This window comes from Aplidium turbinatum, chromosome 1 (assembly GCF_918807975.1).
Source record: "Aplidium turbinatum chromosome 1, kaAplTurb1.1, whole genome shotgun sequence".
Taxonomy (NCBI): domain Eukaryota; kingdom Metazoa; phylum Chordata; class Ascidiacea; order Aplousobranchia; family Polyclinidae; genus Aplidium; species Aplidium turbinatum.
In genome coordinates this window covers 34,854,840-34,867,063 of record NC_137472.1, presented here as the reverse complement: position 1 = coordinate 34,867,063, position 12,224 = coordinate 34,854,840, and positions in this window count along the sequence as shown.

Below are 12,224 nucleotides of genomic sequence, written 5' to 3'. Positions count from 1 at the left end.
CATTCAAGGGTTAGTTTTAACTTACTAGCTCTCAAAGGAAGCACTAAAAAAGCTAAACAAAAACGCAGAATCATGTACTGTGGCACAACAAGAAATAATTGTTTAGCATTCCAAGCAATTCACGCTCATTCAAAGCTTTGATAGGTTATTCCAGGTAGGTTCGCATACTTGTAAAGGCTTTTGATGCAGGGTCGGTTACCGAGATTGATAGATTGAGGTTTTATGATTGTTGAAGTGTTGTTGCCAGAAAATTATTTCATCCATTACATGTTGCTGAATGGAGAACAGTTTTTAGAATGCGTTGCTCAAGGGGGGTGCAACCTAATTCGTACCATGAACAATTCGTACCGTCAGTTCGTACCTTGAAAATCGAGAAAAAAAATTAAAAAAGTCGAAGTCACTGATTGCAGTTTCCGCAAACATTTTAAAAGGGTTAGGGTATCGGAGTATCGATTAGCGGTATCCGCATACAAACCAACTGAAAAGATCAAGAAAAAAAATAGAACATTGTTGATCGCAGTTTCCGTTTTTCCGCAGTTTCCTCAAATATTTTTAAACTTCCGGACTTCCGGTAAGGATCGTAAGAGTTTGCCAAAGTCGCTGATTGCAGTTTCCGCAAACATTTTAAAAGGGTTAAGGTTAGGGTATTTCCGCAAACAAACAAACTGAAAAAATCGAGAGAAAAAAATAGAACAAAGCCGAAGTCGCTGATCACAGTTTCCGTTTTTCCGCAAACATTTTTAAATTTCCGGTAATGATCCTAACAGTTTGTCGAAGTCGCTGATGAGTCATTCCATTATAATTCAACAAATGGTGAACACTACCACCTCTTAGATTTTCTTCATTTTTACATATTTAGTACATATTTTAGAATAATATTCATATAACTGTTGGAATTTTTTTGATACCTTGTGTCGTTTTCAAGTTATCGCGATTTAAAATTTCACATTTTTGCCACTAGTGGCGCCATTGTGCGTGGGAACATTTTGGGAAAATGCTCTAAAGTCACCATTTTTTGTCCAATTATGATGAACAAAGTGTCTATTCCCATGTTCTCATGGGTGAGGAATTCAATTATGCTATTAAAATATCAAAAAAACAATTGCTTGATATGAAAATCTTCATGTTAATTTTAAAAAGTTCCTCAAACTTTAAGGCCCCCCCACTCCCCCATGATTGCATAATTTTTTTTCTGATTCGCTCCATTTTGTAAAGTGATTGTTTAGTTACCAAGAAACTGAAAATCTTTCACTGAACTTTTCTCTAAGTGCTTTTATCACATTGACTGTTAGCATACCCAATGCAAGCTAATGATTGTATTTAAGCTATTGTGAAGTTAAGGATAACAATTATGACTTCAGAGCCATTATGACTTCACAAAGACATAAAAATGATGTGGTTAACCTCAATTTAAAATAAACAATATCACACAACATCATAAAAATCAATTTATTAAAATATAGAGCTTTTGCCACACATGTGTGGCTTCTTCAGTATAATCTTATTCAAATAGAATTATATTTGAATATTTTCAATCGCTTCAATCTTATTCAAATAGAATTATATTTGAATATTTTCAATAGTTTCTATTTGAATAAGATTATACTGAAGAAGCCAAACTTGTGTGGCAAAAGCTCTATATTTTAATAAATTGATTTTTATGATGTGGGGTGATATTGTTTATTTTAAATTGAGGTTAACCACATCATTTTTATGTCTTTGTGAAGTCATAATGGCTCTGCTCTGAAGTCATAATCGTTATCCTTAACTTCACAATAGCTTAAATACAATCATTAGCTTGCATTGGGTATGCTAACAGTTAATGTGATAAAAGCACTTAGAGAAAAGTTCAGTGAAAGATTTTCCGTTTCTTGGTAACTAAACAATCACTTTACAAAATGGAGCGAATCAGAAAAAAAATTATGCAATCATGGGGGAGTGGGGGGCCTTAAAGTTTGAGGAACTTATTAAAATTAACATGAAGATTTTCATATCAAGCAATTGTTTTTTTGATATTTTAATAGCATCATTGAATTCCTCACCCATGAGAACATGGGAATAGACACTTTGTTCATCATAATTGGACAAGAAATGGTGACTTTAGAGCATTTTCCCAAAATGTTCCCACGCACAATGGCGCCACTAGTGGCAAAAATGTCAAATTTTAAATCGCGATAACTTGAAAACGATACAAGGTATCAAAAAAATTCCAACAGTTATGAATATTATTCTAAAATATGTACTAAATATGTAAAAATGAAGAAAATCTAAGAGGTGGTAGTGTAAAATTTCTTTAAAATTTGTTGAATTATAATGGAAGGGTCCCACGAATTACCCATAAGCCCCATAAGTACCCATAGGTACCCATAAGCACCATAAGTCGCGTCGAATTACCCATAAGCCCCATAAGTCGCGTCGAATTACCTATAAGCCCCATAAGTCGCGTCGAATTACCCATAAGCCCCGTAAGTCGCGTCGAATTACCCATAAGCCCCATAAGTCGCGTCGAATTACCCATAGGCACCATAAGTAGCATTGAATTACCTAGAAGTAACGTCGAATTACCCGTAAGCCTGTATAGTGTAGAGTGTAGTCTATAGCCGTCTAGAAGCCTAGTAGTCGGCTGCATAGCCGAGTGGTGAGGAGCACTGGCTGGGCGTTCCAAAATATAGTTCGACACCGCTCAAGAGCAGGACACTTGAAGGCATGCCTAAAGGTGGACACGAAGATTGGCTTCGTTGCCTTCCCGTCCGCTTATGTGTAATCTGCAGTTTGCTGCAGCAGATGGAGTGTTTTGTCCGATAAAACACCTTAACATTGGGCAATTTTCCCTATGAACCAGGTGACTGCAGCATAGCAATCGTTCTCGCACTCAGCTAGAGACTTAATTCTTGCTTTGAACTTGATAATTAAAGAAAAAAAAGAATAATGGCAAGGGTGGGAATCAAACCCGTGTCACCAAATTCAATAGCCTTTGCCTTAACCACTCAGCCACGCAAGCGCTCGTGAAATCTTCGCTTAATTTGTTTATATGGGTAATGTTTCGAGAACGCTCACAATATTATCAGTTTAGTTTGTTTTTATTTCTGACCATCACAACGAAAAAACAATACACGACAAACTTAGCACAGATCTATAAAAGGTAGAAGCGACAAAACGCGGACGTTATAACGTGCACGATACCAAAGCCTGCAGATTACATATACGCTGACATGAGGCGTAAGTAATTCCACGTTGCTTATGGGTAATTCGACGCGACTTATGGGGCATTTGGGTAATTCGACGCGACTTATGGAGCTTATGGGTAATTCGACGCAACTTATGGGTAATTTGACTCGCGTCGAATTACCCATAAGTCGCGTCGAATTACCCATAAGCAAAGTGGAATTACTTACGCCTTCATGTCAGCGTATATGTAATCTGCAAGTCGCTGTTGCGACTTGCGATCGTGTCACTTAAACTGATTATCCTGCTTTGGTATCATGCACGTTATAACGTCCGCGTTTTGTCGCTTCTACCTTTTATAGACCTATGAACCAGGTGACTGCAGCATAGCAATCGTTCTCGCACTCAGCTAGAGACTTAATTCTTGCTTTGAACTTGATAATTAAAGAAAAAAAGAATAATGGCAAGGGTGGGAATCAAACCCGTGTCACCAAATTCAATAACCCTTTGGCTACACCACTCAGCCACGCAAGCGCTCGTGAAATCTTCGCTTAATTTGGTTTATATGGGTAATGTTTCGAGAACGTTCACAATATTATCAGTTTAGTTTGTTTTTATTTCTGACCATCACAACGAAAAAACAATATACGACAAACTTAGCAGAGGTCTATAAAAGGTAGAAGCGACAAAACGCGGACGTTATAACGTGCATGATACCAATAAGCAGGACAATCAGTTTAAGTGACACGATCGCAAGTCGCAACAGCGACTTGCAGATTACATATACGCTGACATGAAGGCGTAAGTAATTCCACGTTGCTTATGGGTAATTCGACGCGACTTATGGGTAATTCGACGCGAGTCGAATTACCCATAAGCCCCATAAGTCGCGTCGAATTACCCATAAGCCCCTTAAGTCGCGTCGAATTACCCAAATGCCCCATAAGTCGCGTCGAATTACCCATAAGCAACGTGGAATTACTTACGCCTCATGTCAGCGTATATGTAATCTGCAGGCTTTGGTATCGTGCACGTTATAACGTCCGCGTTTTGTCGCTTCTACCTTTTATAGATCTGTGCTAAGTTTGTCGTGTATTGTTTTTTCGTTGTGATGGTCAGAAATAAAAACAAACTAAACTGATAATATTGTGAGCGTTCTCGAAACATTACCCATATAAACAAATTAAGCGAAGATTTCACGAGCGCTTGCGTGGCTGAGTGGTTAAGGCAAAGGCTATTGAATTTGGTGACACGGGTTTGATTCCCACCCTTGCCATTATTCTTTTTTTTCTTTAATTATCAAGTTCAAAGCAAGAATTAAGTCTCTAGCTGAGTGCGAGAACGATTGCTATGCTGCAGTCACCTGGTTCATAGGGAAAATTGCCCAATGTTAAGGTGTTTTATCGGACAAAACACTCCATCTGCTGCAGCAAACTGCAGATTACACATAAGCGGACGGGAAGGCAACGAAGCCAATCTTCGTGTCCACCTTTAGGCATGCCTTCAAGTGTCCTGCTCTTGAGCGGTGTCGAACTATATTTTGGAACGCCCAGCCAGTGCTCCTCACCACTCGGCTATGCAGCCGACTACTAGGCTTCTAGACGGCTATAGACTACACTCTACACTATACAGGCTTACGGGTAATTCGACGTTACTTCTAGGTAATTCAATGCTACTTATGGTGCCTATGGGTAATTCGACGCGACTTATGGGGCTTATGGGTAATTCGACGCGACTTACGGGGCTTATGGGTAATTCGACGCGACTTATGGGGCTTATGGGTAATTCGACGCGACTTATGGGGCGTATGGGTAATTCGACGCGACTTATGGGTACATACGGTACTTATGGGTAATTCGACGCGACTTATGGGGCTTATGGGTACTTATGGGTAATTCGTGGGACCGTAATGGAATGACTCTGATTGCAGTTTCCGCAAACATTTTAAAAGAGTTAGGGTTGATCAGAGTTTCCGCAAACATTTTAGAAGGGTTAGGGTTGATCGGAGTTTCCACAAACATTTTCAAATTTCTGGTACCGGTAGCCTAATGATCCTCTGGTAATGATCTAAGAGTTTTTGTTTGTTGGCGGAAAATTTTAAAATGTTTGCGGAAACTGCAATCAGCAACTTCCGCTTTTTTTTTTTCTCTCGATCTTTTCAAGGGACGAACTGACGGTACGAATTGTTCATGGTACGAATTAGGTTGCATCCGCTCAAGGGCACATCTCGACAGTCAAACCAGCACCGCTTGATCTTTTTCATTCACGAAGTCACGCGCTAACCAACTGAGCTATCTGGACATTTCATTCAGTGCATCAGTTAATATTAAGCCTAGAAAATGAATCTCAAGAACTGGTAAAGCTGCACTGATGCGATAGCCTAGCAAGGTAGTTTTCACACTACCGTACCTTGCTAGTTAATACCTTTGGCACCTCACACCCAATAGCGGTGCTACACAGGCCTTGACAACGTGCGAATTGGAGGCCTGAATAAAGGCCAAATTTACTTATACCTCTTGTTTCGAGAATCCAAATTGCCACAATCACTGCATCTCATGCGGTATCACCATTTCACCAATAAAAATAAAACTCTTCATTTTTGGTCAAAATATGACAAAATCTTTCTTTACCAGCGTTGCCACATTTTTTTTTGGATTTCTAGCACAATTGCCAAATCGAGTGCATTTTATTTGGTTTTGAATCTTTATCCTCGGATCCTGGTGGTTCGCATACTTGTAGAGGCTTTTGACGCAGGGCTGGTTACCGAGATTGGATGAGTGAAGTTTTCGATTGTTGAAGTGTTGTTGCCGGAGAATTATAAGCGCACATCCCAAGAGTCGAACCAGCGCCGCTTGATCTTGGAGTTTTTTTGTAGGCTACATAAAGTCACGCACTGGAAGACTGAGCTATAGGGACAGACAATAGCTATCGGCAGAGATGGGCGTGATCTTGATCTTGATCTTCAAGATCACTTTTTTTTTGGTGATCTTGATCTAAGATCACTTTTTTTGTGTGATCTTGATCTTGAAGAACAATAAGATCAAGATCACTTTAAAATTGAATTTTACTTCATAGAGAGAAACATTTTTTTAGAACTCGTCCTGTACAAAGTAGTTAGTGGTAACTACTAACATTAAGCCACTGTTAATATGATATGTGTCCAACAAAAGACGATTTAAAGCAGGGGTGTCCAACCTTTTTGGCCAAAGGCTGAAAAAAACCTTTTTGGCTGAAAGTTCCCGCGCTTTTCAAAGCAAGCAGCAAAAATTTCTCTCTCCAGGCCCAAATCAAAAAATGAACTCATAAAAATAATTAAGGCCTGGAGAAAAGCTAATTCTAGAAAAACCAAGAAGAAAATTTGATTGTAGTCATATCAACACCAAAACTATCAAAATCAACCAGGAATTTGCAGAGATAATTAAACTTGAAAAGACCTTCAGTTAGGCTAGCTAAGAAGTCAGCAGTCATTGTTTGTTTTTTTTTTGTTTTTTTTTTTTGCATTAACGAAGATAATCACAGCTGCCAGTAAAATCCTCAAGTTTAGAAGACAAAGTAAGTTAAAAGGACTCATTTTTGACTTTCTTACATTTTCTAAACCCAGCCATTATTTTTCACCCAACCGTTACTAATAACCTTCAACCCAACCAAGACCAATTTCAGCACAAGCTCAACCATCAACACCAAAGAGGTTAATTTATTGGAAACAAATCAAATTTCAGAAGAAAAAAAGATCAAATCTGGACAGTTTATTGTACGCTACCACTCCATTTTTTGTTTAATTTTAGTTTGTTATTCTATTAATTTGTAGTTCTACACAATTTTGAAGTACAGTAATCAGATTCAGCTAGGTCAAGACTGACTAATATTTTTCCCCTAAGTTTTATCCTTTGTGACGTAATAATAATATTTTTGAAATCTTCACCTTCCGAACTCGTATTTTTTTTTCTCGTACTGTATTTTACATTTCGTATTCGACATTGATCGATATCATAAACCGACTAACTTAGGCTACGTCTACGTAAGTATATCCATTATCCTCGCCAGTCTTAATTCTCTTTTTAAGCTGCATATTTTAATCAGGTCATTTTAACACAATTCATTTGATTCTATATCACTGCTTGACGGAATTTTGCCCTGAGTTACCTCTCATCAACTAAAGTACCGTAATTTAATTTAGTTTCAAATTAAAATTATTACTTAGTCAATTTCCAAAATCCTTGCTAAATTAAATATTTCATAACGCAATAATAGTGTTTTGTTTATTTTCTAAAGTGTTTCTTACACCACTTAAACCAGACTTGTTATTTGTTCTTTTTCGGTGCTTGTTGGTCACCGTCCTATTTCGTCACACATAAGTGAATTCTTTGATTATCCTGACTACAAGTTATAAATGCAGGTGTTGGTGATTTTGCTTTTAATCTGTTTTGTTGCAAAGTCATTTTGTAATCTTTCGTGTCCTGCGTTATTGGTTTTGTATTCATCTGTTGGTCATACTTTGTTTGTGGCAATGTCTGCGGATTGTAAAAATTTTTATTCAAAAAACTCCTTCTCTTTAACTAACAATATTAATAGGAACCAGCTATCGATTTTACATGTAAACATGAGAAGCCTAGTTGGCAACTTTGAAAAATTAGAATCACTGCTTGTCGAAATGCAAGAAGCACCGGACCTTATTGCTGTGTCAGAAACCTGGCTGAATGAAAATCGATTGCATTTTGTTAGCTTGCAAGGCTATAATTTTGTCCACTTTAATAACAAACAAACTGATGCTAAAATACAAGCAGGTGGTGTCGGGCTATACGTAAGCAGTTCAATAAAGTATAATCAAATTAATAATTTAAGTCTAAACTTACAGGAATGTGAAGATCTCTGGGTGGATATTACTTTATCAAACAATAGACAGTGCACAGTTGGTGTAGTATACAGGCATCCCAAAAATAAGTTAATTGAGTTTCAAACCAAATTCTGTGAGTGCATTGATTCGTTAAATAATTTCAAAAAACAATATTACATTTGTGGTGATTTTAATATTGATATGTTAGCAAAGACAAAAAATTCTGCTGTAAAAAATTACTGTGATGCGTTTCTCTCTTTAGGCTGCAATCAATTAGTACAATCCCCAACCCGTGTAACTTCCACAAGTTCAACTTTAATCGATCATGTATACAGCAACGACCAATCAAATAAAATTCAATGCCATGTTCTTATTCACGATGTTTCTGACCACTTTCCTATTGTAGTTGTGATAAACTCTGTAAAACCAAAACAAGAAAAATATACACAAAAAGTAAGGAACATGAAAAACTTTGTTGCTGATGAATTCGTTTGTGATCTGGAAAATAGCTTGACCAACCAATACACAGAAAGGAATGATTCAGTTCATAGCAAATTTAATCATTTCATCGACACTTTTAATGACACTTTAAACAAGCATGCACCTTTACGATTGTTGTCTCGAAGAGAAAGAAAACTCAAGACCAAACCATGGCTAACAAAAGGAATTTTGAACTCCATCAAAACTAAAAACAGACTATATCACTTAAAAATAAAAGACCCAACAAACACTTCTGCACAAGCAACATACAAAAAGTACAGAAATGTACTTACTCATACCAAAGAGCAAGCAAAACAAATGCATTACAGTTTTCTTATTACGCAAAGCAAGCACAACACTGGAAAAATATGGAAAACCATAAATGACATCATCAAGTACAAACATAAGCACACAGCTCACATACCAGAAGAAATAATTAGCACTGACAATGAAAAAATATCTGACCCTGCACAAATAAGTAACTGTTTTAATGATTATTTCACAGAAATTGGTCTTTCTATGGCATCTAAAATCCCTCTACCGTCTCCTGGCTCATTATTGAAATTGCAAAGTGTCCCATTCTCCTTTTTCCTAAAACCTGTCAATCAAGAAGAAGTATTAAAACATCTTAATAATCTTTCTGTCTCTAAAAGTACAGGACATGATGGAATACCTATGAGATTTGTCAAACTATCCTCACCAATAATCGCCCCTTTCCTCACCAACTTATTCAATGAGTGTATCGATAAAGGTGTATATCCTGATGTACTAAAGGTCGCTCAAGTTACCCCAATCTTCAAAAGTGGCTCCAGGAAAAATTGTTCCAACTATAGGCCCATATCACTATTGTCCCCCTTCACCAAAATATTCGAAAAATGCCTGTATGAACAAATGTACAATTATCTAACAAAAAAAGACCTGATCACACCACATCAGTATGGATTTAGACCACAATATTCCACTTCGTTAGCTGTGTCAAACGTTTGTGATAACATCTTAACTAACCTAGATAATAAAGATACAACTTGCTCTGTATTTCTTGATTTAGCTAAAGCCTTCGACACAGTTGATCACACTATTCTCATACAGAAACTGCAAACATACGGTTTTCGGGGCCTTCCATTACAATTGTTAAAAAGCTATATCAGCAATCGTCTACAGCGCACGGTCGTCAATGGAATCTCTTCAAACTCAAGACAGGTTACCTGCGGTGTGCCCCAAGGATCGACATTGGGACCCCTTCTTTTCTTACTCTATATAAATGACTTACCAAATTACTGTGACTGGATGCCTGCGTCCCACTCCAACGGACTGCCTACCCATCCTAGCAGGCATCCAACCCGCTGAGCTACGCCGTAAAGGAGCCACGATTTCTCTCGCTCGCCGCGCTTTGGACCCCGACCATCTCCTCCATGCAACACTCAAGAGACCACCACCTATAAAGCAGCGCTTGAAATCAAGACGCCCCTTTGTGCCTGCCGCACAACAACTCCTTAAGAACGCAGAAGAACTTAGTTTAAGTGCGGCACACTGGACGAACCACATGTGGAACACGGAGCGGCAAAATCACACCTCCACGCTCCGTGACTTCATACCCAACGCCGATCCCCGTCCACCAGGGATGTCCCTCGTGGCTTACGTGGGTCAGGCTTAACCGCCTGCGAACTGGCGTCGGCCGCTTTCGTTCGGACATGCACAAATGGGGCCTGGCTCCTTCATCAGAATGCGAGTGTGGTGCCACGGAACAGACCGCAGACCATGTCATCCACCACTGCCTAACCCACCGGCCTCCACACGGTGCGCATGGTCTGAGAATCCTGGACGACGAGACTGCCGAGTGGCTGAAGATTTCCTGCCCTCCAATCTAGCCTGGAAAGATCGCTCATACGCCATCATCATCATCACTTACCAAATTCAACAAACATGAATGTTAAACTATTTGCTGACGACACCAATCTTACGATGAGCGACAAATGTGAAATAAATTTGCAGAACAATGTGAATGCCGAAATGCAAAAAGTTTACAACTGGTTGAAGCTTAATAGATTATCATTAAATTTCTCAAAAACTGAATACATGCTAATAACAAATAAAAAACACATAAAAAATTTTAACATTAACATTGGTAACACAAGCATTCAACAAAAAGATCAAATAAAATACCTTGGCGTTTACATAGATAACAAATTAACATGGAAATATCACATAGATAAAATTTGCAAAAAAGTAGCAAAAGGTTCATGGGCGTTGCTTAAACTCAGAAATTATGTCAACACAGACACTTTAAAAGATGTGTATCACGCTTTGATTTACTGTCATTTGCAATATTGTATTTCAAGCTGGGGAAAGGCCTGTGACAGTGCACTGGATCCATTAATAAAATTACAAAAAAAGGTTATAAGAATAATTACGAAACAAAATTACTATGCTCACACTAATTTTTTATTTTTCAAAATGAACATCTTGAAACTAAAAGACATACATAACATTGAAATAAAAAAACATATGTACAAAGTTCATTATGAATGAGTATCCGTCTACGTATTGTGATTTATTTACAAATGCTTCATCTATTCATCAGCATAACACAAGATATCAAACAGGCAACAATTATTTTATAAACAGATCAAACACAGAATTTGGCAAGAAGTCCATGCAGGTATTGGGACCAATGCTCTGGTCAGAGGTTCCAAGTAGGCTAAAAAACTTATCATTTCATTGTTTCAAAAAAGAGATCAAAACGTTAATTTTACAAAGCTACAGTGCATCGTAAGTGATATGTTATGGAAACCAACTTGTCAGTTGCTTCGGAAACTTTATTATTCTCTGCTTGCTTCATGGAATTTTGTGTTTTGGCCTACGTTATCATCAATATGTTTTTTTTGTGCGTATGCTGTTGTTGAAGCGCGGGAACGTTTCAATTATTATTTTTCTCTTGTAAGCTTATTTTAAATGGCAAAATCGTAATTTCCGTAGGGTGGCAATTGACTAGTAGACCGTATGGTCGTCTCGTTGTCTCCCTGTCGGTATGGGAACTTGTGTAACTTTTGTACTGTGTATATTGCATATTTCAAACATGTACCTATGTTCCTGTTACTAACAAATAAAACATTGATTGATTGATTGATTGATTGATTGAAAGGGCCACACGTAGTTTACGAATGGTTGCGCGGGCCACTTGAGTATTTACTGCTAATTTGTAATCTTAAAAATGACTGTCTGATAATTTATAATTAAAACCCTCACACCCAAATTCTAATCTTAGAAATGTGTTTGTACATTTTATGGGTTATATAGGAAGAGAGTGAAGTTGGTTTTAAAGTGGTTTAAGGTTTTTAGTTGAAAGCAAGCCAGCAGCAAAGCGTAAAAAATGTCAAATTGGCAATTGACCCTTCTGATGTTGCCGGAACAGCGGAGTTGCGCGTCCCGTAATGTATTGTCCGGCTGTCCCTAGGTTCATCCACGAAAACCTTGCTCGCACAAGTAAGTGCTGCCGAATAATGATGTTACGAAACTGCCAATCTATGAATCCTCTGATCTTTTTCTTAAGAAACAATTTTTTTGTAAAATTCTAGCAATACAAAGTTTTGAACTTCTCTCGCTAAAAGCAAGAAATATTGCTGATTGACTGACTCTTGAAGCACCAGTAGGCTACTATTGTGTGGAAAAGGGTGGACGTAACAATGTGGAAAATGTGATGCGTAACAATGTGCATTGTGATACAATAAAATTAACTTGAACAGTT